Source organism: Phoca vitulina, unplaced genomic scaffold (assembly GCF_004348235.1).
Source record: "Phoca vitulina isolate PV1807 unplaced genomic scaffold, GSC_HSeal_1.0 scaffold58, whole genome shotgun sequence".
NCBI classification, from domain to species: Eukaryota; Metazoa; Chordata; class Mammalia; order Carnivora; family Phocidae; genus Phoca; species Phoca vitulina.
In genome coordinates this window covers 3,092,546-3,104,055 of record NW_022589761.1, presented here as the reverse complement: position 1 = coordinate 3,104,055, position 11,510 = coordinate 3,092,546, and the positions used below count along the sequence as shown (strand labels likewise).

The 11,510-nt window shown below is 42.1% G+C and overlaps 1 non-coding gene across 1 annotated transcript; it reads right to left on the bottom strand.

Annotated features, from left to right (window-relative positions):
* Window positions 1–903: 903 nt before the first annotated feature.
* LOC116623479 lies at window positions 904–1,010 on the bottom strand. The gene has a single exon (XR_004297718.1). It is a non-coding gene; the product is annotated as a U6 spliceosomal RNA (small nuclear RNA).
* Between the last annotated feature and the right edge of the window lie 10,500 nt (window positions 1,011–11,510).

Sequence of the window (11,510 nt, the reverse complement as noted above, 5' to 3'; positions counted from 1 at the left end):
CACCATGGCTGAATTGTAAGTCTGGTGCTCTATCCATCAAATAAGACTTATTTGTGCAAAATGCATATGAATTAGTAGGTATTGTGTGGTGCTGTGGCGACTTGACTTCAGAAATCTGGAGAAGGCTCCATGGGAGGGAGTTTAGTGGGCTAAACCCAAGATGGTTCATCAAGGGGTCGACAGGTTAGTTGACCATAAGTGGGGCTCACATACCAGGTCTTCAGGTCCTTCTCCCACCTGCCTGTGATGCACGGCTGCCACTAGCCTGTTCAGAACTGATCAAAGGATGGCGGCAAACCTAAAGGAGAAAACCTATGGCATGCCGAGGGGTGCCGTTTGGACGGCCCTCTGTGTGTGTTTAGCTTTTTATTCTGAAATAATTTAAGTTTCACAAAAAGCTGTGAAAAATAGCACCGAGAGTCCCCATGTATTCTGACTCCACCTTCCCCCAGTGATGATATCTTAGGTGACCACAGTACGTTGTCAGAAGCAGGAACTACAATGGCATACCACCATTGATCGATCTTATTTGAGTTACCTGTGTGGATTCTTACACTGGATTGGTTGTCAGCATTTCCCACCTGGATGACGTCCCACGGAAGTCATATTTGTTCACACCGAGCCTGTGTTCCGCAGGGAAACAACCAGCGAGAGCTGAGTCACAGTGACCCTTCCTGGAGGAGCACGTGCTCCCTACTTTCCTGGCTTACCACTGCGGCATATACACCACTCCATCTGAGTTTGTGACCCCCGTAAGAATTGCTACAAGCCCTCCAGCGGTGGAATAGAGTTGGAGGCAGACACACCCTGTCACTTTTCTCCTGTGGTGGGGTTTAATCCATAAACAAAATAGGCATTGGATTTTCGGTTCCAAGGACACTTTCCTGTCTTTCCAAGGGCAGGGAAGGTGGAGGATTGGATGGAGGTGCCTCTGTCATCCTTGCGCAGGGGCCATGCTAATCTTCTCTGTATCGTTCCAATTTTAGTATATGTGCTGCCAAAGCGAGCACAGATGGAGGTGCCTCTGAAATGCTGTCCCTGGAGAGGTGTCAACCCAGCAGGGATAATTTTCTCCTCCCCAAACTCAATTCAGCCAACACCTATGGATGCCCGTGGTGTACCAGGGGCAGTGGTAGGTGCTGGTGTTGTCACGGATGAATAGGGCACCACCACTGTCTTGGAGGGGCTCTCGGTGCTCTAGGAAAGTGCCACCTCCATCACGAATTAGACTAACAGCAGGGTGCAGTGGGTGCTTTTTGACCAGGACGTGAGGAATACTGCCCCATATCAGAGGCTGGGGCCCTGTGTCCAGCCAGTGCTTGGAATGCACGCGCCATTTGTACCGCAAAGATGGGCAACAAAAGCAGCAGGTGTTTTCTAGCAAGCTGTGGGGAGAAGAGGCTGGGGTGGATGTGGTGGTAGAAGTGCAGAAGGAAATGAAATGAACATCTGCAAAGCATGACAAACAGAATTTCCTTAAGAGTGCCCCCTTCTCTGCAGAGCTGCTGTTCCTCCCTGGCCTCACGGTGTTAGAGGATTAGTTCTGGATTCTCTTAGTAATTAATAGCATTTAAGTTCCAGGGCAGTCAGTTTTGATTAAGCAAACATTAAATAAATCCGATCTGCAAACACTTACTCTCCAAGCACTACTTGGGGAAAGAGGCGGCTGGATGGACAGAAGGATGCATCCTCATTGGATTGCCGGCCACCTCCGAGTAGTTACAGCTGGATCAATACGGCTCCTAGAGCTATAATAAAATGGCTTCGACATGCTCATCTGTGGCTGAGAACACAGTATACACATTGATTTCCTGGCCTGATATAACCCATTTACCTATTCAGCTACTCCGTTCAGGAAGGTGGAGGGGTCCCAAGGCCCAAGGGAGCAATGATGCCTGTAAGTAGGTTAGCAGATGCTTGGAAAATGTCTTAATCTGCTGCACGGCTCCTTCTCAAGGAAGACGTGTTTCCTTGAAAAGAAAGGGCCTCCTTAGAATTTTATTGGCATCATCTGGGGAAACATTGGGAGTTGGGGCATCACCTTTCCTGCTCATCAGGATGGGCCCTTCTCATCATTTAAAATGTTGGTTGTTGAACAATTGCCTTCACTTTGTGGGGTGTCAGGGGCACACACGCAAGCTCATTCCAGGCACACCTCTGACTCTGACTTAGGTGAATTTGGTGCACCTCCTAGAAGGTGCACAAGGATTGCTCAGACAGGAACTATGTCTTCCTGTGTCTATTTTTGCTTTCCAGTATGATTTTTAAAAGAAATAGAGGTGGCTTAATATAAATTAGTGAGACGGCGTGGTATATCACATCTAGTAGTCATTGCAGGTTTGTTAAATAAGGAGACTTATACTTTAAAAACCAATCATTGGGCTCCTATAAATAGTCCTATTATCCATAACACTCAATAAAACAAAGCTGTTATTGTCAGAAGCATTTTTAGACATTTAGGAATATGCCTGCTTTTTTTTTTTAAGATTTATTTATTTATTTGAGAGAGAGCGAGTAAGCACGAGCAGGGGGAGGGACAGAGGGAGAGGGAAAGAGAGAGAATCTCAAGTAGACTCTCCTCTGAGCACAGAACCTGACACAGGGCTCGATCCCAGGTCCCTGAGATCATGACCTGAGCTGAAATCAAAAGTCAGACACTCAACCAACAGAGCCACCCAGATGCCCCAGAAATATGCCTGCTTTTTTTAAAAAATTTTTTTATTGTTATGTTAATCCCCATACATTACATCATTAGTTTTAGATGTAGTGTTCCATGATTCATTGTTTGTGCATAACACCCAGTGCCCCATGCCGAACGTGCCCTCTTTAATACCCAACACCAGGCTAACCCATCCTCCCCCCCTCCCCTCTAGAACCCTCAGTTTGGTTTTCAGAGTCCATCGTCTCTCATGGTTCGTCTCCCCCTCCGATTTCCCCCCCTTCATTCTTCCCCTCCTGCTATCCTCTTTTTTTTTTCTTAACATATATTGCATTATTTGTTTCATAGGTACAGATCTGAGATTCAACAGTCTTGCACAATTCACAGCGCTTACCAGAGCACATACCCTCCCCAGTATCTATCACCCAGTCACCCCATCCCTCCCACCCCACACCCTAGTCCAGCAACCCTCAGTTTGTTTCCTGAGATTAAGAATTCCTCATATCAGTGAGGTCATATGATACATGTCTTTCTCTGATTGACTTATTTCACTCAGCATAATACCCTCCAGTTCCATCCACGTCATTGCAAAGGGCAAGATCTCATTCCTTTTGATGGCTGCATAATATTCCATTGTATATATATACCACATCTTCTTTATCCATTCATCTGTCGATGGACATCTTGGCTCTTTCCACAGTTTGGCTATTGTGGACATTGCTGCTATAAACATCGGGGTGCACATACCCTTTCTGATCCCTACTTTTGTATCTTTGGCGTAAATACCCAGTAGTGCAATTGCTGGATCGTATGGTAGCTCTATTTTCAACTTTTTGAGAAACCTCCATACTGTTTTCCAGAGTGGCTGCACCAACTTGCATTCCCACCAACAGTGTAGGAGGGTTCCCCTTTCTCCGCATCCCCGCCAACATCTGTCATTTCCTGACTTGTTAATTTTAGCCATTCTGACTGGTGTGAGGTGATATCTCATTGAGGTTTTGATTTGGATTTCCCTGATGCCAAGCGATGTTGAGCACTTTTTCATGTGTCTGTTGGCTGAAATATGCCTGCTTTTAAGTTTACGCCTTTGGACTGGTATGATTTTATGCTTTGAAAGTGTTCAGGTGGGTTTCAGAATGATCAGAAGTCATTCTGAGCCTCATGTGGTGGTCAAGTCGGTTTGGTCACTTTTGGTAAGAAACTATTTTCTGGAGAAGAGGATGAGGTGGTCTGTGGTCGAGTGTTTTCCTTTTGCCTGTCACAGAGTCTGGCAAGTGTTGTAGGATTTCCACTTAGCCAAACTGGCTGATGTTTAAGGCCCGAGGGTAGACGAGGAGGCTCAGTCGTTGTGCCAAAGATTCAATCCCTGGGATCCCCATTTGGGATTTTGTTTAGGTCTCCTGAGTGTCGGGAGCGAACATGAGGATTCTGCTTAGGAAGTGGAACTTAGTGTAAGAGCATTGTAGGAAAATCACAGCTGAAAAAAAAATCATTGCTGGCTACTATTTCCTTCAAAACCACGCTCCCCTTGAGAGATCAAAACAAATGTCAAGTTTGCCCAATTTCCATTCCTCACCTGACATCCTGAGCAATCTTTGAGGCTGTTTTCCTTGTGCTCAAGCTTCCTTTTTGAGTCTGTTTCTTCATCTAAGCAGAACCCTGCACTTCGCCACTTCAAGATTTGGAGGTGACTTCAGGGTCATGCTGGACATGTTCTTGCTTCTGCTTTGGCCTCATGCTAAAGCTCTTGACCAAAATCCAGCCCTAGAAGGTTCTTGAATGTGCTGGACATCTGCAGTTCTTGTTTAGCTCGTCGTTTCCAAATTGTGTTCAGGGAATCTTGGTCAGTTGTGAGATACTCACAAACTTCAACCTGTTATAGCTGGGGAGAAGGAGCGACCAGGTCAACTTTCTTTACCTCCCTTAACTGACCAGGTAAGTTTTCATTCCTTCTGTGAAGCACCTGTGAATATCCCGAATGTTCCCTGGAATAGAGCTTGGGAAATGGTGACTTTAAGTTGATGTAGAACTTATTCTTTGTCCTAATGATGAGGCTGAGCATGTGTGGATTTGCATGGATAAACTCCTTGAATCCTCACAAAAATCCTAGGAGGCAGGGGCCATCCCTTGTCACAATGAGGGAAGTGGGACTTGCAGAGGTTGGTAATGTGCCCAAAGTCACACAGCAAGGGCACGGTAGAGCCAGGGTTTTGTCCCCTGGGAGGTCTGTTGCAGAGCCCAAGCACATGGCCACCATGCTTTTCTGCCTCCAAATGAGCTGTCCCAGCTTATTTCCACATGGTCCTACCACCTAGGTTCTGCTTAATGGGCTTGGGATGTGAGGTTGAATGGCTGACTTAGGAATGCTATTAAAACATGTCCCCAACACCATGATTCTCCTTCGCTTCTAGAGGCCACCCAAGATATACTGAGTGTCTTCTTTTGCTGTGTGCATTTGTTCACATTCTCAGAAATAGCCAGGCCAAGTGAGGACACATGCATGCTGCAGCAGAGACTTCACATCGTCGTGGCCCCGCCGTCCTGCCATTGTCCATGGCTGTTTAGCTTTGCCCCCAGGGACAGAGGTAGTGAGTGTGAAGGTTGTGTGGTGGCATCATCCTTACACCAATTCTTTTAATCTCTTAAATGATTATAGTGCCTGTTAGATGTTAACTCTGGCTTTTGATGTGGCATCCTTTTTATTAGGCTCTATAGAAAGCAGCTTTTAATATCAGTGTGTGTCTTACATATATGTTCCGAGAGCACATTATGTTAGAAGGTGCTGGAAAGGAAAAAGATGCAAGCGATCTTAAATGCGTCCAAGTGCCTTTATGAGATGCAATCAACCATGTCTTAATTCCCTCTATCCATCATTAGTTGAGTGGTGAAAATATATGTAAAAGAGAATGGAACCTGGGTAGTAAGGTAGTGAAGAGGTTTTATAAATTAGATTATTTGAGTATATGATTCCTCAGACAGAAGGATATTGTCCAAAGGGCTGTTTAATTATTATTCACTTACTTTGGTGCACGAGAGGATATTGTCAGGGCCACAAGAGCACTTCATAGCAGTTCAGTTGAAAAGATGACTGTCAGACCTAGGGCTGCGTCAACACTGGGTGCAGTAGGTGCAAGGCAAGGCGTTTCTGCACTCAGTGCTGGGCGGGTCCTTTTGAAGGGAAGAGCTGTTTGCTGATGTGGGTACTTTGGTCAGTTCCCACTAAAGTTTGGGTGACGGTCCTGGGCATTCTCCCCCTGCAGGTGGCTGAGCTGCCCCCAAGCCTCTTCTTTAAGGGCATGTGCTCTGGCCAAGTGAGCTACATAACCATCTCTACCTAACATGTAGCCTGAAAGAGCCCAGCCATCTGAGACAATTTGCCACTTTTAAAAACGTACCTGTTCTAATTAAAACCAAGAGAAAACAGTAACAAACAAGAACAACCTGATTTCTAGTCCTTAGGTTCCTCCAGCAGATGACTTTACTGCTTGTTTGCTTAAATGCAAATGTTTTGGTGACCCAGTGCCATGCTGGGGTGCCTGGGCTCCCTTACCTGGGAATATTTTAGGAATGTGCCCACTTTTTCTGGTGAGTCTCCAGAATGATGAAGGTAATTGCGTTCTGAAGGAAAGCTGAGCTCGGAAGTTTTTTCAAAGGGGCGGCAGGAGACAAGACCAATGCAGTTTCATGAAGAGAGAGAGTGATGAAGTTTCTGAGAGCTGGTTTTTAGATGATCTAGACTCACTGTATGGTTGTAATAATTACCCAATGGCGCCCTTTCACCAAGTGCCTTGGAGTGAAGGACTTGAGCAGAGGTCTTCAGTACCCATGCCCGAGAGGGATGGGTGGGCATGCAAAGCCTCGGTCACCCATGCCTGGAAGGTGTGCTAATGTGGCGGGGGCTCAGCTGTGTCCTTGCACCTTGGAGGTGTCTCTGACAGCAGTCTTTGTTCACCTTCTGGTGTTAATAGTGATATAGAATTAAAATTAAAAAAAAATCTCGATGCACCTAGAGGATGTAATGCTAAGTGAAATAAGTCAGTCAGAGAAAGACAAATACCATATGATTTCACTCATAGGTGGTGTTTAAGAAACAAAACAAATGACCAAACAAAGACAAAAAGAGACAAAAAATCAGACTTCTAAATACAGAGAACAAACTGGTGGTTGCCAGAGGGGAGGTGGGGGCAGGGCATGGGTGAAATAGTTGAACGGGCTTAAGAGTGCACTTGTTGTGAGGGGCTCTGAGTCATGTGCAGAATGCTTGCATCACTATATTGCACACCTGAAAATGTTAATTGATACTTTAATAATAAAAAAAAATCTGATCAGTGGCCAAAAAATAGGAACAATGGAATACCTGAGATTTTACTTATTTTAACTAAAGTGCCTCCACACCATCTTTGTTCCAGATTTTTAGCTGCCATGTTGACTGACCCCACCCACAGGGGTGTGCACATTTTCATTTATGGAAATCCTCACTGCACTCCCCACTGGCTTTCTGTGCGGGGGCCCAGGGGGATCCAGTGGAGGTCTCCATGTTTGCTGCTTGCCTGAGTATGGTGATTGGGACAAAGAATCATCTCTTTGATGAACCATCTTTTTTAGCCAGACAGATGAGGTGCTGATGGATTTTACTTATTAACAAGGATGGTCCCTGCCGACATATGGGGTAAATGGGTATTGGATGAGGTGGGGCAGGAAACAACATCCACCTTCCTTATCCCGTCTTGCCCCCACAGGTTCTCTGCTGATGTTCTGTGATTCTCAGCCTCTCATTAAAAATCAACATTGTTTTACTCCATGTTCATAACTAATACATGCTCACTGTGAAAAATTTAGAACACGCACATAAAGAAAATTATAAAATTAAAATCATCTGTAATCTCAGCACTCAGAAATGGGAACTCAACCTTTGAAATACGTCATTCCATTGTTTCCTATGCATAGACATAAATACATATCCATGTATTTTCTGTCTAGAAATGGATCACAGTTTATATTCAGTTTTTAAAATGTGGACTTTTGGGGCACCTGGGTGGCTCAGTCAGTTAAGCATCTGCCTTCACTTCAGGTCATGATCCCAGGGTCCTGGAATCGAGCCCCACAACAGGCTCTCTGCTCAACAGGGAGCTTGCTTCTCCCTCTCCCTCTGCCTACCTCTCTCTGTCTGTCAAATAAATAAATAAAATTAAAAAAATAAAATGTGGACTTTTCATTTAATATATCAATGGCTTCCCTCACCATGCTCAAATACTTCTAAATATATAGTATACTATATATTTACTTACTTTGTCATGACTATGATTCCAGTCACAAATAACATCCTGATGATTATAACATCATTTTAATGGTTAATAGTTGCCTATTACATGGAAATTCCCTTATTGTTGGACATTTTTTTGTATAATATACTAACTTTCTTTGATTTTGAACTGAGGTTGACTATTTAAAAGTGTTCATTGGACCTTTGCATTTCTAGTTTTTTGAATTTGTTTTTTTTATTTGACAATTGTTATCCCATTTGATCTGTAAAAACTGATTATGTATTACAAGTATAAGAATTTTTTTATCACATATATTGTAATATGTTTTTATTTAATGTTATTAAAACTTTGTTATTGTGAAATATAACACACATGTAGAAAAGTACCCTGGACAGAAACACGCAGCTCAGGAACAATCATGTGTGAACACCCATGTAACTGCCTTCCAAGCCAGTGATCTGAAACCTCCCTGTGTTTCTTCCTGCTTACTGCCTTCTCTTCCCCAGCAAAAGCAAAGCAAAACAAAACAATTCATTATGCCAACTTTTATGGCATGAAATTCCTGGTTTTGCTCTATAGTTTACCACTCAAGCATGTGTCCCTAAACACTATAGCTTTAGTTTTGTTAGTTTTTTGAATTTTAGATAATAAGAACACACACTGTGTTCTTCGAGATTGTTGCCTATAGATGTAGATCCTTCCTTTTCATTGCTCTGCAGGTTTCCATTTTTTGACTATGCCACAATGTATATTTCCACTCTTCTTTTGGTGTACATTTAGGTAATTTTTAGCTTTTGGTGTGATGGGTAATGTGCCATCAATATTCTTGTTTGCGTCTCTTGGTGCACATATGTGTGCATTTCTTTTGGGCATATAACAAAAGCATGGGTAAATTCAGCTTGGGTACATACTGTTGAACATCTCTCCAATGTGGTTGTACAATTTACACCCCACACAGAGTGTATGAATGTTCCTTTTGCTCCACATCCTTGTCAAAATGTAGTATTGTTGTTTTTAAAAATTTTTAAATCCCAGTCATTGAGGTATGTGCATAGTGGTATCTCATTGTGGTTTTAACTGGCATTTCCTAGATGACTAATGAGGTTGGACACATTTTCACATGTTTATTGGCCATTCCAATATCCTCTTTTGTACATGCCTGGCCATGTGTATTCTGGCTTACCTTTTTCTTACAGCTTTGCACATTTGGTTAAGAGTTCTATGTTAGTTTTATATAGGACAGGTATCTTCTCCTAATTTGTTGTTTTTTCACTCTTCTTCTGGTGTCTTTTGATGAACAGAAGTTCTTAGTTTTAATGTAGTAAACTCTACCTCAAGGTCACAAAGACACTCTCCCATATTGTTTTCCATCAGCTTTATCAGCTTGCCTTTTATTTAGATCTACAATCCTCTGGGAATTGCTTCTTATGGATTGTGTGAGGTAGGCATCAGTTGTTTCCCCTAATAAATATCTAGTAGTTACATTACCATCTTCTTATGACTCTGAAGTATCACTTTCCCATAAAACAAAGGTTTCTAAATGCATGGATATGTCATGTTCTTTACCTTGTTCTGTGGATCAATTGATCTGTCCTTGAATCAAGGCCATGCTGTTTGAGGTACTGTAGCTTTATAAAAATATCTTGATATTCAGTAGAGCAAGTTTTTCTTCCCTTTATTCTTCAAGACTATCTTTGCTATTTGCATTTTCAAATACATTTTGGGATTAGAATGGTAGGTTTAGGTAGAATTCTAAAATGGCCCCATGATCTTGCTTGTGATAGTCACACCATTGTACAATCTCCTCTCCTTGACTGTGGGCAGGACCCATGACCTGCTTCTGGTCAATAAAATATGACAAAGGTGATGGGGTGTCACCCCCATGATTAGGAAACATACACACACACACACACACTGCAGTCTTGCTAGCATAAAGTAGACTCCTCTTGGCCTTGAAGAAACAAGCTGCTATTATATAAACCAACTCTGGAGAAGAACATTTGGCAGGAAATTAGGCAGCCTCTAGGAACTCAGGTCTTGATTCTATAACTGCAAGGAACTAAATCCTGCCAATAACCATACAAGCTTGGAAGAGAACCTCGATCTCCAGATGAGGACACCTTGACTGCAATCTCGTGAGACCCTGAGCAAAGACCCAGCTAAGTTGTGCCTGGACTCCTGATCCACACAAAATGTGAGATAGGTGTGTGCTTTTTAAAGCTTCTGAGTTTGTGATAACTTGTTTTGTAACAATAGAAAACTAATACAACCAGCTTGTCCGACTTCTAAAACAACAGAAAGACTAACTCGGTTTGAATTTTTATTGGAATTGCACTAAATATATAATTTTTGGGGAAACTGACATTTCTGAAACTTGAGTTGCTAATCTATGAACGTGAAATATCTCTAGCTCTTATAAATTTTTTTCAACAATGTATCTTAGTTTTTGATATAGAGCTCTCCACCTTTTTGTTAAGTTTATTACAAGGTTTATTACATTTGATATATACTTTTATTGAGGTTTGTTGTAAAGGATGTTTATTAATTTTGTTTTATCTTTGTGACTTATAAATAAAAAAGCAACATTTTTTATCTTGAATGTAGCAATGTTGCTAAACTCATGTACTGATTTTTACCTATTTGTAGATTCTCTTGGATTTTCTATATCCACAACTTTTTACTTCCTTTCCAACTCATGTATTTTTTATTTCTCTTTCTTGACTCATTGTCAGTTTCAAAAGCAAACTTTTCAGTGTTCTGTCTTTGAAAGCTGGTTCTCCCACCCCAACTTGCTGAGTCCCGGGCAGCAATCCTTGATTACTCTCTGGGCCTCCATTTCCCACTGGTCATAGCTTAGTAATTCTTCATTATTTTGTTAGCTTTGTGTTTCCTTAGTTAGTTTTTAATTTTTAGTATGCCATCTAGTTTTCTAGTTGCCAGGGGGATAGTAGATCCAATAATGTATTCCACCATTATCAAAAGTAGAAGTGTCACAGTAATTTAAAAAATGTTTAACACCTTATTGAGGTATGATTTATATACTGTAGTATCTGGAGATTATAAGTGTCCAATTCAGTGAGTTTTAGTAAATGTGCAGAGTTGTGCACAAATCATCGCAATCCAGTTTTAGAACATTTCCATGATCCATGACTATTTGCAATCAATCCTCATTCCCAGCTTTCGGTCCCAGATGATCATTGACACACTATCACATAGATTTGTATTTTCTACAAGGTCCATTTATTTAAAAAAATTTTTTTAAAGTAGGCTCTGTGCCCAGAATGGAGCCCATTGTGGGGCTTGAACTCATGACCCTGAGATCAAGACCTGAGCTGAGATCAGGAGTCAGATGCTCAACCGACTGAGCCACCCAGGTGCTCCTCTACAATGTCCATTTAAATGGAATCATACCATATGTAGTCTTTTGTGTCTGGTGTTTTTCATCTGATCATAATGATGTTGAGCTTCATTCATGTTGTTCCATGCAATGATTTGTAGTTTTCAGTGTATAAGTTTGGTAGTAATAGTTTTATAGTTCTTGTACGCAAATCTTGCCCTTCTTTGTTTATTCCTGAGTATTTGTTCTG